Source organism: Erinaceus europaeus, chromosome 5 (assembly GCF_950295315.1).
Source record: "Erinaceus europaeus chromosome 5, mEriEur2.1, whole genome shotgun sequence".
NCBI classification, from domain to species: domain Eukaryota; kingdom Metazoa; phylum Chordata; class Mammalia; order Eulipotyphla; family Erinaceidae; genus Erinaceus; species Erinaceus europaeus.
Window position 1 is genome coordinate 55,898,998 of NC_080166.1, and position 13,858 is coordinate 55,912,855.

Sequence of the window (13,858 nt, forward strand, 5' to 3'; positions counted from 1 at the left end):
ATCCAGAAATCACTCCCATTCACTGTTGCAGCAAAAACAATAAAATACCTAGGAGTAAAGCTGACCAAAGAAGGGAAAGATTGTATACTGAAACTATGAGTCACTATTCAAGGAAATAGAAACTGATACTAAGAAATGGAAAGAAATCCCATGCTCATGGATTGGAAGAATAAATATCATCACAATGAATATTATCCCCAGAACCATATACAAATTCAATGTGATACCCATCAAAGGCCCATCAAGATTCTTTAAGAGAATAGAATAAAAACTACAATTTTTTATCTGAAACTAGAAAACACTTAGAATTGCCAAAACCATCTTGAGGAAAAGAAACAGAAATGGAGGCATCACACTCCCAGATCTCAAACTATTTTATAAGGCCATCATCATCAAAACAGCCTGATACTAGAACAAAAATAGGCACAAAGACCACTGGAACAAGAATTGAAAGCCCAGAACTAAAACCCCACACCTATGGATATCTAATATTTGGTAAGGAGACCCAAATTATTAAATGGAAGGAGGCTCTCTTCAATAAATGGTGCTGGGAAAACTGGGTTAAAACATGCAGAAGAATAAAATTTAACCACCTTATCTCACCAGAAACAAAAAATCAACTCCAAATGGATCAGGGTCCTAGATGTCAGACCAGAAACTATCAAATACTTAGAGGAAAACATTGGTGGAGCAATTTCCCACCTAAATCTCAAGGACATCTTTGATGAAACAAACCCAAATTCAAGGAAGACTAAAGCAGAAACAAACCAATGGGACTACATCAAATTGAAAAGCTTCTGCACAGCCAATGAAACTATCACACAAACAAAGAGACCCCTCACAGAATGGGAGAAGATCTTCACATGCCATACATCAGGCAAGAAACTAATCACCAAAATATACAAAGAGCTCAGCAAACTTAGTACCAAAAAAGCAAATGACCCTATCCAAAAATGGACAGCGGATATGAACAAAACATTCACCTCAGAGGAGATCCAGAATGCTAACAAACATGAAAAACTGCTCCAGGTCGCTAATTGTCAAAGAAATACAAATTAAGACAACATTGAGATACCACCTCACTCCTTTAACAATAGCATACATCAAAAAGGACAGCAGCAACAAACACTGGAGAGGCTATGGGGACAGAGGAACCCTTCTGCACTGGTGGTGGGAATATAATAGGTCCAGCCTCTGTGGAGAGCAGTCTGGAGAACTCTCAAAAGGCTAGATATGGACCTCCAATGTGACCCAGTAATTCCTTTCCTGGGGATATGCCCCAAGGACTCCCTAACACCCAACCAAAAAGATAAGTGCACACCTATGTTCATAGCAGCACAATTCATAATAGCTAAAACCTGGAAGCACCCAGGTGCCCAACAACAAATGATTAGCTGAGAAAGCTGTGGTATATATACACAATGGAATACTATGCAACTGTTAAGAACAATGAACCTACCTTCTCTGACCCATCGTGGATGGAGCTAAAATAAATTATGTTAAGTGAGCTAAGTCACAAAGATAAAGATGAATATGGGATGATCCCACTCAACAAAAGTTGAGAAATAAGAACAGAAAGGGAAATTTAAAGCAGGAGTTGGCTGAATTTGGAGTAGGGCACCAAAGAAAAAACCCTGGGTGGATGGTGAGGGTGAATGTTCAGCTTCATGGGTCAGGGGTGAGGAGATGGGACACAGTATTTTGGTGGTGGGAATCGTGTTTATTTACACTCCTATCAATTTTCAGTCATATAAATCACTAATTAATATGAGGGGAAAAATTGATTGAATATCTCAAACTTCTTAAAACACAGACTGAGTCTTTTTCATGCATAGGCTGAGTCTTTGATATGTTGACTCTCTTCAAAGCTTAGTCCAGGGAGAACAAAAGCAACTGGTGGCACAGTTATATGCAAACAATGTCAAAGGACATGAAATATGTTGAGGGTGTGTATGATACAGCAAATCCTAACGAAGGGAATTCTTCAAAGTTAACCCAATTGCCAAACAATGTGATTATTGCAATAACTATCTATTGTCTTCTTAAACCCCTAGACAACAGGAATCTCCTGCTTTGTCTATTGTTGCTAAATTCCGCATACGACAGTCTATAGAGCATATATTTCACCCATGTTCAGTGGGGAAGCAATTATAGAAGCCAGACCTTCAACCTTCTGCATCCCACAATGATCCTGGGTCCATATTCCCAAAAAGTTAAATAGTAGGAAAGCTATCAGGGAAGGGGTTGGTATACGGAGGTCTGGTGGTGGGAACTGTGCAAAGTTATAGCCCTCTTATCCTATGGTTTTGTAAATGTTTCATTTTTTTAAATAAAAAATTAAAAAGAAAGAAAGAAAAAAAGGAGACCCTGGGGCTGGGTGGTCATGCATATGGTTGAGTACATATGTTACAGTGTGCAAAGATCCAGGTTCAAGCCCCTGATCCTCACCTGCTATGGGAAAGTTTCATGAGTGGTAAAGTAGGGCTGTCGGTGTCCCTCTGTCTTTCTCCCTCTCTACGTCCCTCTTCCTCTCCATTTCTGGCTGTCTCTATCAAATAAAAGTAAAGTTAATAAATAACAAAGAAGGCTGTATCTGTGTAGATTTTTGTGGAAATACTTTACTATTAAAGAACCTGTACATGACAGAAAACCATTGAAGGTAAATCAGACCTCCCACCTTCTGCACCCAAAATGATCCTGGGTCCATACTCCCAAAGGGATAAAGATAGGAAAGCTATCAAGGAAGGGGATTGGATACAGAGTTCTGGGGGTGGGAATTATGTGAAATTATACCCCTCTTATCCTATGGTGTTGTCAATATTTCCATTTTATAAATAAAAATTAAAAAAGAAAACCACTGAAGGTAAATCAGTAGAATAATAGGTACTATAATATGTGAACATTTATATTCATGAATTATATGTCTTGTGTAAAAGTACATTTCTGTTCAATTTTAATTCTCAAGTCACAAGAAGGAAAGCAGCGATGCAAACACCTCTCTTCTTTTACTATTTTCCTCAGATATTTTCTTTATCCATTTAAATAAAGTTTCAAAAAACTAACTAGAAATGAATGAGAGACTTAACAGACCATCAGATATTTAGAGAAAAACATGAAACATTTCTCCATATGAGTTTTTGGAACATACTCACCAATTCACATTTAATTGCAAGAACAATAATAAAAATTAAGTAACATGAGTATATCTAACTGAAAAGCTTATACAGAGCAAAGGGAATCAGCATCTTAACAGACACCCTCACACACGAACTACAAGAAAATACTTTTTTTTCTTTTTTTTTATATATTAATGAGAATGATAGGAGAGAAAGAACCAGACATCACAGTGATACATGTGCTGCCGGGGGTTGAACTTGGCACCTCATCCTTGAGAGTTCAGTGCTTTATCCATTGTGCCACCTCCCAGACCCTGGATACACCTGGCTGGATACAGAAAAGCTGTCAGGGAGCTGGTAGAACTAAACTATCAGGTGCAGGGGCCACCTCTTAGGACCCACTTATTCAAGTATTTTAAACTGTTCTAATTTTGGAAATACACTTTTGCATATATATATGAACAAACTAATAATTTACATCATTCTCCAAATAAAATTATTCAAATTGGGAATGTTACAATCTCTGTACAAATAAGTATCAAATGCATTTTGCATCTGGTCTTTTATACTCTCTTCAGTCCTTTAAAGTCTCATTTAGTATCCCTTGAGACACTCCTACATTTTAAGTAAGAAACTGGTTACACTCATAACTTATTCATCTTTGACTCAATAGTATTAAAATTATTGACCTTCACCTCTGATAAATGTCACATTCAATCTAATATCTTTCTTATAGAGAATGAATAATGGAGAGACAATAAAGAACAAAGTGTAAAGCTCACAGTTGCAATAGTAAGGCCTCAGTCACATATTCAAAGGTATAATCTATAGATACATAGTAGACTAAATGAGATAAATACTACTGAATGACATTTATACAGTATCAAAAATTTAAAAAGTGCTCAGCAATAATTTAAAATCAGTGGGTGCCAAATTTATAAAAACAAACTAATATTATAAACTGAATTATGTCCCCAAATACTAAATGTAGAAATCATCAACTTGACCTATTTTAAATACACTTTAATAATAATTCTTGTCTTATGACTTAATGAAATACACCTCATAAGGAGATTTATGGTCATCTGTATGACCCAGTGGTATTGACTGTCTTAGTGAACTTTCCCTGATCTGAACAAAGCAGCATTCAAACACTCCTTCACTTGGCTGGAAGAAAGGATGTGAAGAGGAGAGAAAGGGCTGATAAGCATATTGTGGAAAAGCCAGCCAATAGCACCATGAAATTTATTTCTACAAACAACTACTGAAATCTATGCTATAGTTTAGAACAATTGACCTTGGGTATCACATTTTATTACAAACTGACTCCAACTGTAGGGTCATCTGACACTCAGAAACTCATTGTGATATTTTTTGGGAAACTGCCATACTACTATCAGTAACATGACCCCAAATATAGTCAACATAACACACAACTGAGTAGAACGTTTATAAAAAGAGCCTGTTGACATCAGTGTTAGGAATCCCCTCTGTGGAAGGCCTCCCTCCTCCCCTCAACCATGCCTGCTTCAGTCTCAGTTTGTGACATTAATAACTGAAGAGAGCATTGGTCAGCCTACAAACGCAGGAACATAGATGTTGCCACACTTTTACCTAGTGAACAGTCATAATGTGACATGACAGGCTAGGCTGTGTGGAGCAGCCTGTGGTAAATTTTCCCAAGTGGAGAAACCTGAGGAAATTAAGGAAATGAGCTTGAGACATGGAGCCAAAATATTGGGAAATAATACACGTGTGTACAATTGTGTGCTCAGCTGAGGAACAATGTCTGGAAAGCCTTCAGGAAAAGCTAACTGGCACTTAGTAGGAAGAACACTAAGAAAATTTCTTGAACATACCTCTACAGCAACACAGGTTCCCCATTTTGAAACAGGATCCTCTGACCAGGTACCACGTCTCACCCCTTACCAGGTCCAGCTCAGAATGACAGTTGAAAGAGAAGCCCTAATAACATCACATTCCAGGCCTCCTGGAACTGTCAGAGAATGTCCTCCCCTCATCCTGCTCCACCTGCTACTGCCCTCACAGGTGTTTCCACACTCAGTGTGACATTTATCTCTAGAGACCTTGTCTCAAATATGGAGTCCTAGGCCCACAATTTCTTTTTTTATTAGTTATTTAGTATTGATTTACAAAATTACAATATTTTTGTCCCCATTTCCTTGATTTGAAACTCCATGAGTTCTCCCAAGGTCATAGCTATGAGTTGAATTTTTAAATTTTATTTATGTATAATTTATAGAAATATTTAGTCTGGACTTTATTCCCAAGGCTAAATAAATAGTAGCAGAAAGACAAAAAGATGAATTCATTATTGCCATTTGGGTTGTGGTTAAGTCACTGCTTTTAAAAAAAGTAAATCTATTTATTGGATAGAGACAGCTTGCTATCAAGAGCAATAGAGATAGAGAGACACCTATATACGGCTTCACCACTTATAAAGCTCTCCCCCTGCAGGTGGTGACCAGGGGTTCAAATCCTGTCCTTGTACATTGTAATGTGCACTCAACTAGATGTGTCATCACCAGGCCCCTTAAGTAACTGCTTTAACATGAGCTTTTATACTGAGTTTCACAGTAGTTCTTAGAAGAATCACAAACTCAGATGCAGGATTAGGATCAGGGCAGAGCAAGTCAAAGTGTCCAGCCACCACATGAGAATGCATAGCCAAACTGCCAGAACCCCTTATTCAGTTTAAGCCAACATGGAAAAAAATTTCTTTATTGGTGGGATTAATGGTTTACAGTTGACAGTAAAATACTGTTGATCTATGTGTGACATTTCTTGGTTTTTCACATCACACTCTAACCCCCACTAGGCAGTCCTCTGCTATCTTGTTGCAGGACCTGAACACTCTCCCCCACACCAGAGTCCTTTACTTTAGTGCAATACACCCACTCCAGTTCAAGTTTTGCTTTGAGTTTTTTCTTCTCATCTTAGATTTCAAATTCCATGAGTGAGATCATCCCATATTCACTATTTCTTTTTTTAGTATTTTATTATGGATTTACAAAATCACAAGATTTGTGTCCCCATTTCCTCCATTGCAAGCCACTAGTTCTCCCAAGGTCACATATATAGCATTTCCTATTTATTGATCTCTAGCAGCATTCAAGATACTTTATTTATTTATATAACTTCCTTATTCCTTTCCATTCTAAATACAATGTGTCTTGGTTTCTTTAAGTCTGGGATAATTCTGTTTGGGACTCTCTGGGCATCTTGAACCTCTGTGTCTTTCATGTTATCTTGACTAGAGAAGTTCTCACCTATTATGTCCTGTAGAATGCTTTCTTCCCCTCCCTCTCTTTCTTCCTATGGTAAGCCAATAATGCATATATTTCTTCTTTTAAAGTCATCCCAAATGTCTCTGTTTTTTTCCCAGTATCTCTTAATCTCTTTTGAGATCTCTTCTTTCTTATTTTTTATCTAATTAATCCTCAATATTGCTAACTCTGTTTTCTGCCTCACTTTTTTTTTGCATTTTAAAAAATTTAGTTATAAAAATGAAACACTGACAAAAACCATAGGATAAAATGGTACAACTCCACACAATTCCCATCATCAGAACTCTGTATCCCATCCCTTCTGATAGCTTTCATATTTTTAAACACTCTGTGGACCAAGGGACATTATGGGGTCCAGAAGGTGGAAAGTCTGGCTTCTGTAATTGCTTCCCCACTGAACATGGGCATTGACAGGTTGACCCATAGTCTCAGGCTGTCTCTTCCCTAGTGAGGCAGGGCTCTGGTGAAGTGGGGCTCCGGGACACATTGGTGGGGTTGTCTGCCCAGGGATGTCTGGTTGACATCATGGTAGCATCTAGAACCTGGTGGCTGAAAAAGAGTTAACATATAAAGCCAAACAAATTGTTGACTAATCATGAACCTAAAGGCTAAAATATTGCAGATGAAGATCTGGGGGTCTCAATATGGATCAACAATTGCAGAGAATGTTCCATACTCTGAAGGCTGGCTGGACAACATAATCTGTTCCACCTGAGGAAGATTGGTTCTAAAATTGGGGCAGCTTGGTACATTTCAACTCATGACCACAGAATGTAAGCTCAGATCTAGAGGGATGGAGATGTCACATAGGCTCCAAAGCTGAATATGGGTCCCAGATCAGATCAAATCCATGGGGTTTACAGTCAACAATATTTATACAACTTTCCCATATTTGGGAGCTACTTGCCACTGATCCAGTTTTGTGGTCCTTTTTTCCAGCCATGACATCATCTCCCCAGACAATAACTTGGATGCATCTACATATCAGATGTCAGGCTCGGGGAAAAAAAAGAAAAAAATAACTAGTATAGTAATGGGCCCATTGGAATATAACTAAAATGGGCCTACTAATTGTCTATAAAACTTATTCTATTCTATCTTCCCTTTCTGTTTTCTGTAGCATAGCTATTTTCTTACCCTGTTGCAAAACTGTATTAGCTTATTTGGCTAGTTGTTCTCTTAGCTCAGCTATTTCATCTTTCAACTCTCTAATTACCTCAAGATAGTGTTTTCTTTCAGAGTCTCATTTGCTATTTCCCATTTCCTGATGATATTTCTTTCAAATTATTTCCTCACATTCCCTGCTATAAACTAAGCATAGAAAAGAGGATCAACTGAGAACTGAGAATTGTGGATATCCACTGCTGTTGCCCCCTCAGGGGCTGGAACAGCAGCAGAGAAGTTCTATAGACATGGGTGGGGGTGGCTGAGAGCTGCCTGGGTGACTCAGGAGAAAATCTTCACTCCTGGTGGACTAGAGGTGTGATTATAGTGTAGTATCCTTTTCATGTCATTCATGTGTTAAATTAGGAAACAGGGTGAATAATTCCCTCAAAAAATAGGGCCATGGAGTGATGCTTGGCTCTGCTGTAGTGAGGGTTGGAACCAGGATTGGGCCCAGGACATTGGATCCTCGGGATGTGGGAGTCTCTTTGCAAAACCAATGCGCTATCTATCCCCCACCCTGTTTTATCTCTTGGATATGAGTGAGTGGTTAAGCATCTCCCTGTAGTTAAAAAGCCCACAGGCTCCCATAGCCTACACGAAGATAAGTAACATAAGAAGGTTTAACAGCCATTAACACACCAAATACAATGATTAACCCAGAAGAAATACTGGAGAAATGAACGATAAAAGCTCACATAAAAGCCCCCAAAAGGTAGAAGCACATAAGACTGAGACAACAAACAACAGTAATTGAGGCATTAGTCACAAAATTGAGGAAACCTTTAGCATCAGAAATGAGGAAACAACACATGAAACTCTAAAAGAAAATAGTTATTATCTCAAGGTAATTAGCTGAAAGCTGAAATAGCTGAACTAACAGCACAAATAGCTGAACAAGCTAATCCAGTATCTGAAGAGGGTAACAAAATAGGTAGCTACACAAACTTCTCTACCTGACCCCTTCCCACCTGGCATGCTGGTTGCCTGGTTGCAGATGCTCTCCCCAAATCCTCCCAGCTCCAGGAGTTTCCCCATCCTCACATGCCCTGTCATCACACTCATTCTCTTCACCTGCTCATCATGGGCCATCTGCACCAATGTCTGCTCTATCACCTGTCCAGTAGTTTACCACATTAAACAGATAACCCCCTTACATGCTCAACTGACTCTACACCCCATGTGTGTTGTAAACAGGGTCAGTCCTCCACACCTGCCCATACTGTCATCAAGTACTCCAATGCAGCACATGTGTGCCCTCACCTGCCCCCACACCTTATAAATAATGTTCAAGTGGACCTGGAGTTGGCATACCCAGTTGAGTGCATACATGGCAGTCTTTACACACACACACACACACACACACACACACACACACACACACACACCTCTTAATACCTATGCTCAGGGAGTCGGGCTGTAGCTCGGCGGGTTAAGCGCAGGTGGCGCAAAGCACAAGGTCGGCATAAGGATCCCGGTTCGAGCCCCCAGCTCCCCACCTGCAGGGGAGTTGCTTCACAAGCGGTGAAGCAGGTCTGCAGATGTCTATCTTTCTCTGCCCCTCTCTGTCTTCCTCTCCTCTCCATTTCTCTCTGTCCTATCTAACAACATCAATAACAATAATAACTACAACAATGAAAAACAACAAGGACAACAAAAGAGAAAATAAATAAATAAAATATAAAAAAATAGCTATGCTCAGTTCTTGGTGAACATGGTTTTAAGATTATAATTAAATTAATATCCTATATAGGTTCTGAAAACCACAGGAATCCCAATAGTGATGCCGACCAGATTTCCATGTACTGATGACCCCACCAATGTGTCCTGGAGCTGCGCTTCCCCAGTGCCCCACCCTAGAAAGAGAAAGAGAGAGGCAGACTGGGAGTATGGATCGACCAGTCAATGTCCATGTTCAGTGGGGAAGCAATTACAGAAGCCAGACCTTCCACACTCTGCAACCCACAACAATCCTGGGTCCATACTCCCAGAGGGAGAGAATGGGAAAGCTATCAGGGGAGGGGATATGGAGACCAGGTGGCGGGAATTGTGTGGAGTTGTACCCCTCCTATCCTATGGTTACCTTAATGTCTCCTTTCTTAAATAAATAAAGAAGATTATATTTAAATTAATATCCTATATAGGTTCTAAAAACCACAGGAATCCCAATAGTGGTTGTTATAATTTAAAAATAACATAAATAAAATTTAATACATGGCAGTAGGAGAGGAATTTTGGGGCAAAGCTTGGCATGGGTTTAAGACAATCAAAGGTTTATTTATTTATTTATTTTTGACTCAAGATTTATCACTGGGGGCTCAGTGCCTGAACTAAGAAGCCACTGCTTGAACTTCTGGAGGTGGGGCTATGAAGCAGCAGTAGCTGTGTTTCCCTCTTCTCCTGTGCTCAACTAGGAGTATCAAAGGGGACCACCTAGGATTGCAACAAGGCAGGACTAAAAAGACTTTGGCTCTGGGGAGAATATTCATTTTGATGATATTTATTCTTCCAATCCATGGGATATCTTTCCATTTCTTGGTATCAGTTTCTATTTCCTTGAGTAGCGACTCATAGTTTTCAGTATACAAGTCTTTCACTTCTTTGGTCAACTTTATTCCTAGGTATTTGATTGATTTTGCTGAAACAGTAGATGGGAGTGATTTCTGGATGTCTTCTTCTTCAGATTTAGTGTTTGCATAAAGAAATGCCACTGATTTTTGTACATTGATTTTGTACCCTGATACCTTGCTATATTGCCTAATAATTTCCAGTAGTTTTCTGCTGGATTCTTTAGGTCTTTCTATGTATACTATCATATCATCTGCAGATAGTGAGAGCTTGACTTCTTCCCTTCCAATCTGTATTCCTTTGATTTCTTTCTCTTGCCTGATTGCTATGTTGAATACTATGTTGAAGAGTAACGGTGACAGTGGACAGCCCTGTCTAGTCCCCGATCTGAGGGGGAATGCTTTCAGCTTCTGTCCATTGAGTATGATGATGGATGTAGGTTTGCTATATATAGACTCCACTATCTTGAGGAATTTCCCATCTATTCCCATTTTTTGTAGTTTTGAGCATGAATGGGTGTTGGATCTTGTCAAAGGCTTTCTCTGCATCTATTGAGATAATCATGTGGTTTTTGGCTTTGCTTTTATTGTTGTGGTGAATGACATTGATTGACTTGCGGATGTTGAACCAGCCTTGCATTCCTGGGATGAATCCCACTTGGTCATGATGAACAATCTTTTTGATATGTTGTTGTATCCGGTTGGCCAAGATCTTGTTTAATATTTTGGCATCTATGTTCATCAGAGATATTGGTCTGTAGTTTTCCTTTTTTGTTCTGTCCCTATCAGCTTTTGGTATCAGGGTGATGTTGGCTTCATAGAAGGTGGAAGGGAGTATTCCTGTTTCTTCAATCTTATGGAATAGCTTAAGAAGTATGGGTATTAACTGTTTCCTGAAAGTTTTGTAGAATTCGTTTGTGAAGCCATCTGGTCTAGGACTTTTGTTGTTGGGGAGATTCTTAATAACAGTTTCAATTTCTTTGTCTGTGATTGGTGCATTTAGATTTTGTAGTTCTTCTTGGTTCAGTTTTGGAAGGGCATATGCTTCTAGGAATTGTTCCATTTCTTCCAGATTCTCTAGCTTGGTGGCGTATAGTTCTTTATAGAAGTTTCGCAGGATTCTCTGGATTTCTGTGGTGTCAGTTGTGATATCTCCTGCATCGTTTACAATTCTATTAATTTGAGTCTTCTCTCTTTTTTGTTTGGTGAGTCTGGCTAGGGGTTTGTCAATATTATTTAATCTTTCAAAGAACCAACATTTGGCTTCATTGATCTTTTGTATGGTTCTTTTATTTTTGATGTTGTTTATTTCTGCTCTAACTTTAGTGATTTCTGTCCTTCTGGTTGCTTTAGGGTTCCTTTGTTCCTCTTCCTCTAAGTCCTTGAGGTGTGCAGTAAGGTCGTTCATTTGAGCTTCTTCTTGGTGTTTAACATGTGATTGTATGGCTATAAGTTTCCCTCTCAGTACTGCTTTAGCTGTGTCCCAAATATTTTGAGAGGTTGTGTCTTCATTTTCATTTGTTCCCAGGAACATTTGAATTTCCTGCTTGAGTGAGTCTCTGACCCAGTGGTTCTTAAGGAGTATGTTGTTTAGTTTCCAAATTTTGTGACTTTTAATAATTGTCTGTTTGTTGTTAAATGTTAGTTTTACTCCACTGTGGTCTGAGAAGATACTTGGGATGATTTCAATGCTCTTGAATTTATTGATGCTGTCTTTGTGGCTTAACATGTGGTCTATCCTTGAGTATATGTTATGTGGATTTGAAAAGAAGGTGTATTCCAGTTTTTTGGGGTGGAGGAGTCTGAAATTGTCCAAGAGGTCTAGTCTGTCAATCTCTTCATTCAATTCTCTTGTATCTTTATTGGTTCTCTGCTTTGTTGATCTGTCTAAGTGTGAGAGTGGGGTATTGAAGTCTCCCACTATTACTATTGATTACTATTACTATGTATTACTATTGATGTATTTTTGAAATTCTTTCAGTAGGTGCTTGATGTATTTAGATGGTCCCTCATTGAGTGCATAGATGTTAATAATTGTTAAGTCTTCTTGGCTGATTGATCCTCTAATCATTTTGTAATGTCCTTGCCTATCTTTTATTACTTTATTTAATTTAAAAACTATCATGTCTGAGATGAGAATGGCTGTTCCTGCCCTTTTTTGTGGTCCGTTAGCCTGTATGATAGTTTTCCATCCTTTCACTTTAAGTCTGTGTTTATCTTGTTGTGACAGATGGGATTCTTGCAAGCAGCATATGGTTGGGTTATGGTTTCTGATCCATCCCCCCACCCTGTGCCTTTTGATGGGTGAGTTTAAGCCATTGATGTTTATTGATATTATGAATTTAATGTATTGTAGTGCCATTGTTCAAAAAAAAATTTTGTTTGCTCTGATATATTGCCAGTATTATAGTGATGTTCTTGTTTATAAGAGGTCTTTTTTTAATCTTTTTTAAATATTTATTTTATTTATTTATTCCCTTTTGTTGCCCTTATTTTATTGTTGTAGTTATTATTATTGTTGTTGTTGTTGTTGGATAGGACAGAGAGAAATGGAGAGAGGGAGGGGAAGACAGAGAGGAGGAGAGAAAGATACCTGCAGACCTGCTTCACCGCCTGTGAAGTGACTCCCCTGCAGGTGGGGAGTCAGGGTTCGAACCGGGATCATTATGCCGGTCCTTGTGCTTTGCACCACCTGCGCTTAGCCTGCTGCACTACAGCCCAACTCCCTATAAGAGGTCTTTTAGAACCTCTTTCAGGGCCGGCTTGGTGATGGTTGCCTCCTTTAACTGTTGTTTATCTAAGAAGGTTTTGATCCCTCCATCTAGTTTGAATGACAGTCTACTGGGATATATTCTCCTTGGTTGAAACCCTTTTTCATTCAGGGCTCGATAGATATCTTGCCATTCCCTTCTGGCTTTTAGAGTTTGAGTGGAGAAGTCTGCAGATAATCTTATGGGTTTTTCCTTGTATGTGACTTTTTGTTTCTCTCTTGCAGCATTTAGGATCCTTTCTTTATCCTTACTTCTTCTCATTGCGACTATGATGTGTCTTGGTGTCTTCAGGTCTGGGTTGATTCTGTTTGGTACTCTCTGGGCCTCTTGAATCTTGATGTCCTTTCTGTTATTCAGGTCTGGGAAGTTTTCTTCTATTATTTCCTCTAGAATGTTTGCTTCCCCTTCCTCTCTTTCTTCCTCTGGCAGGCCAATTATATGAATATTACTTCTTTTGAGATCATCCCATATGTCTCTGTTGTTGTTTTCAATGTCTATCAATCTCTTTTTAAGCTCTTTCACCTCTTTCTTCATTTTCTCTAGCTCATCCTCTGTCTGACTAATTCTGTTTTCTGCTTCTGTTAGTCTGCTTTCCCTTCCCTTAGCTTCTTTCTTCATTAAAGCTATTTCAGCTTTCAGTTCTGTAATTGACTCAAGATAATCAGTATTTTCCTTGGGGGTCTCAACTGTTGTTTCCCTAATACTGCCATTCCTTTCCTCCAATGTTGTTTTCATTTCTGTGATTAATAAGTTTATTATTGTTTGCATACTTTTCTTATCTATGGTTACTTCTGGCTGATTTGTAGTTTCTTCTGGGCTCTTGTCTTCATTCATTGGAGTAGCAGTTTTATTTGTTTTTGATCTACCCATTTTTATGATTTATGTGGTTTTTTTTGTGTGTGCTCTGTTGTTCCTCAGTTGTTGTGTCTTGA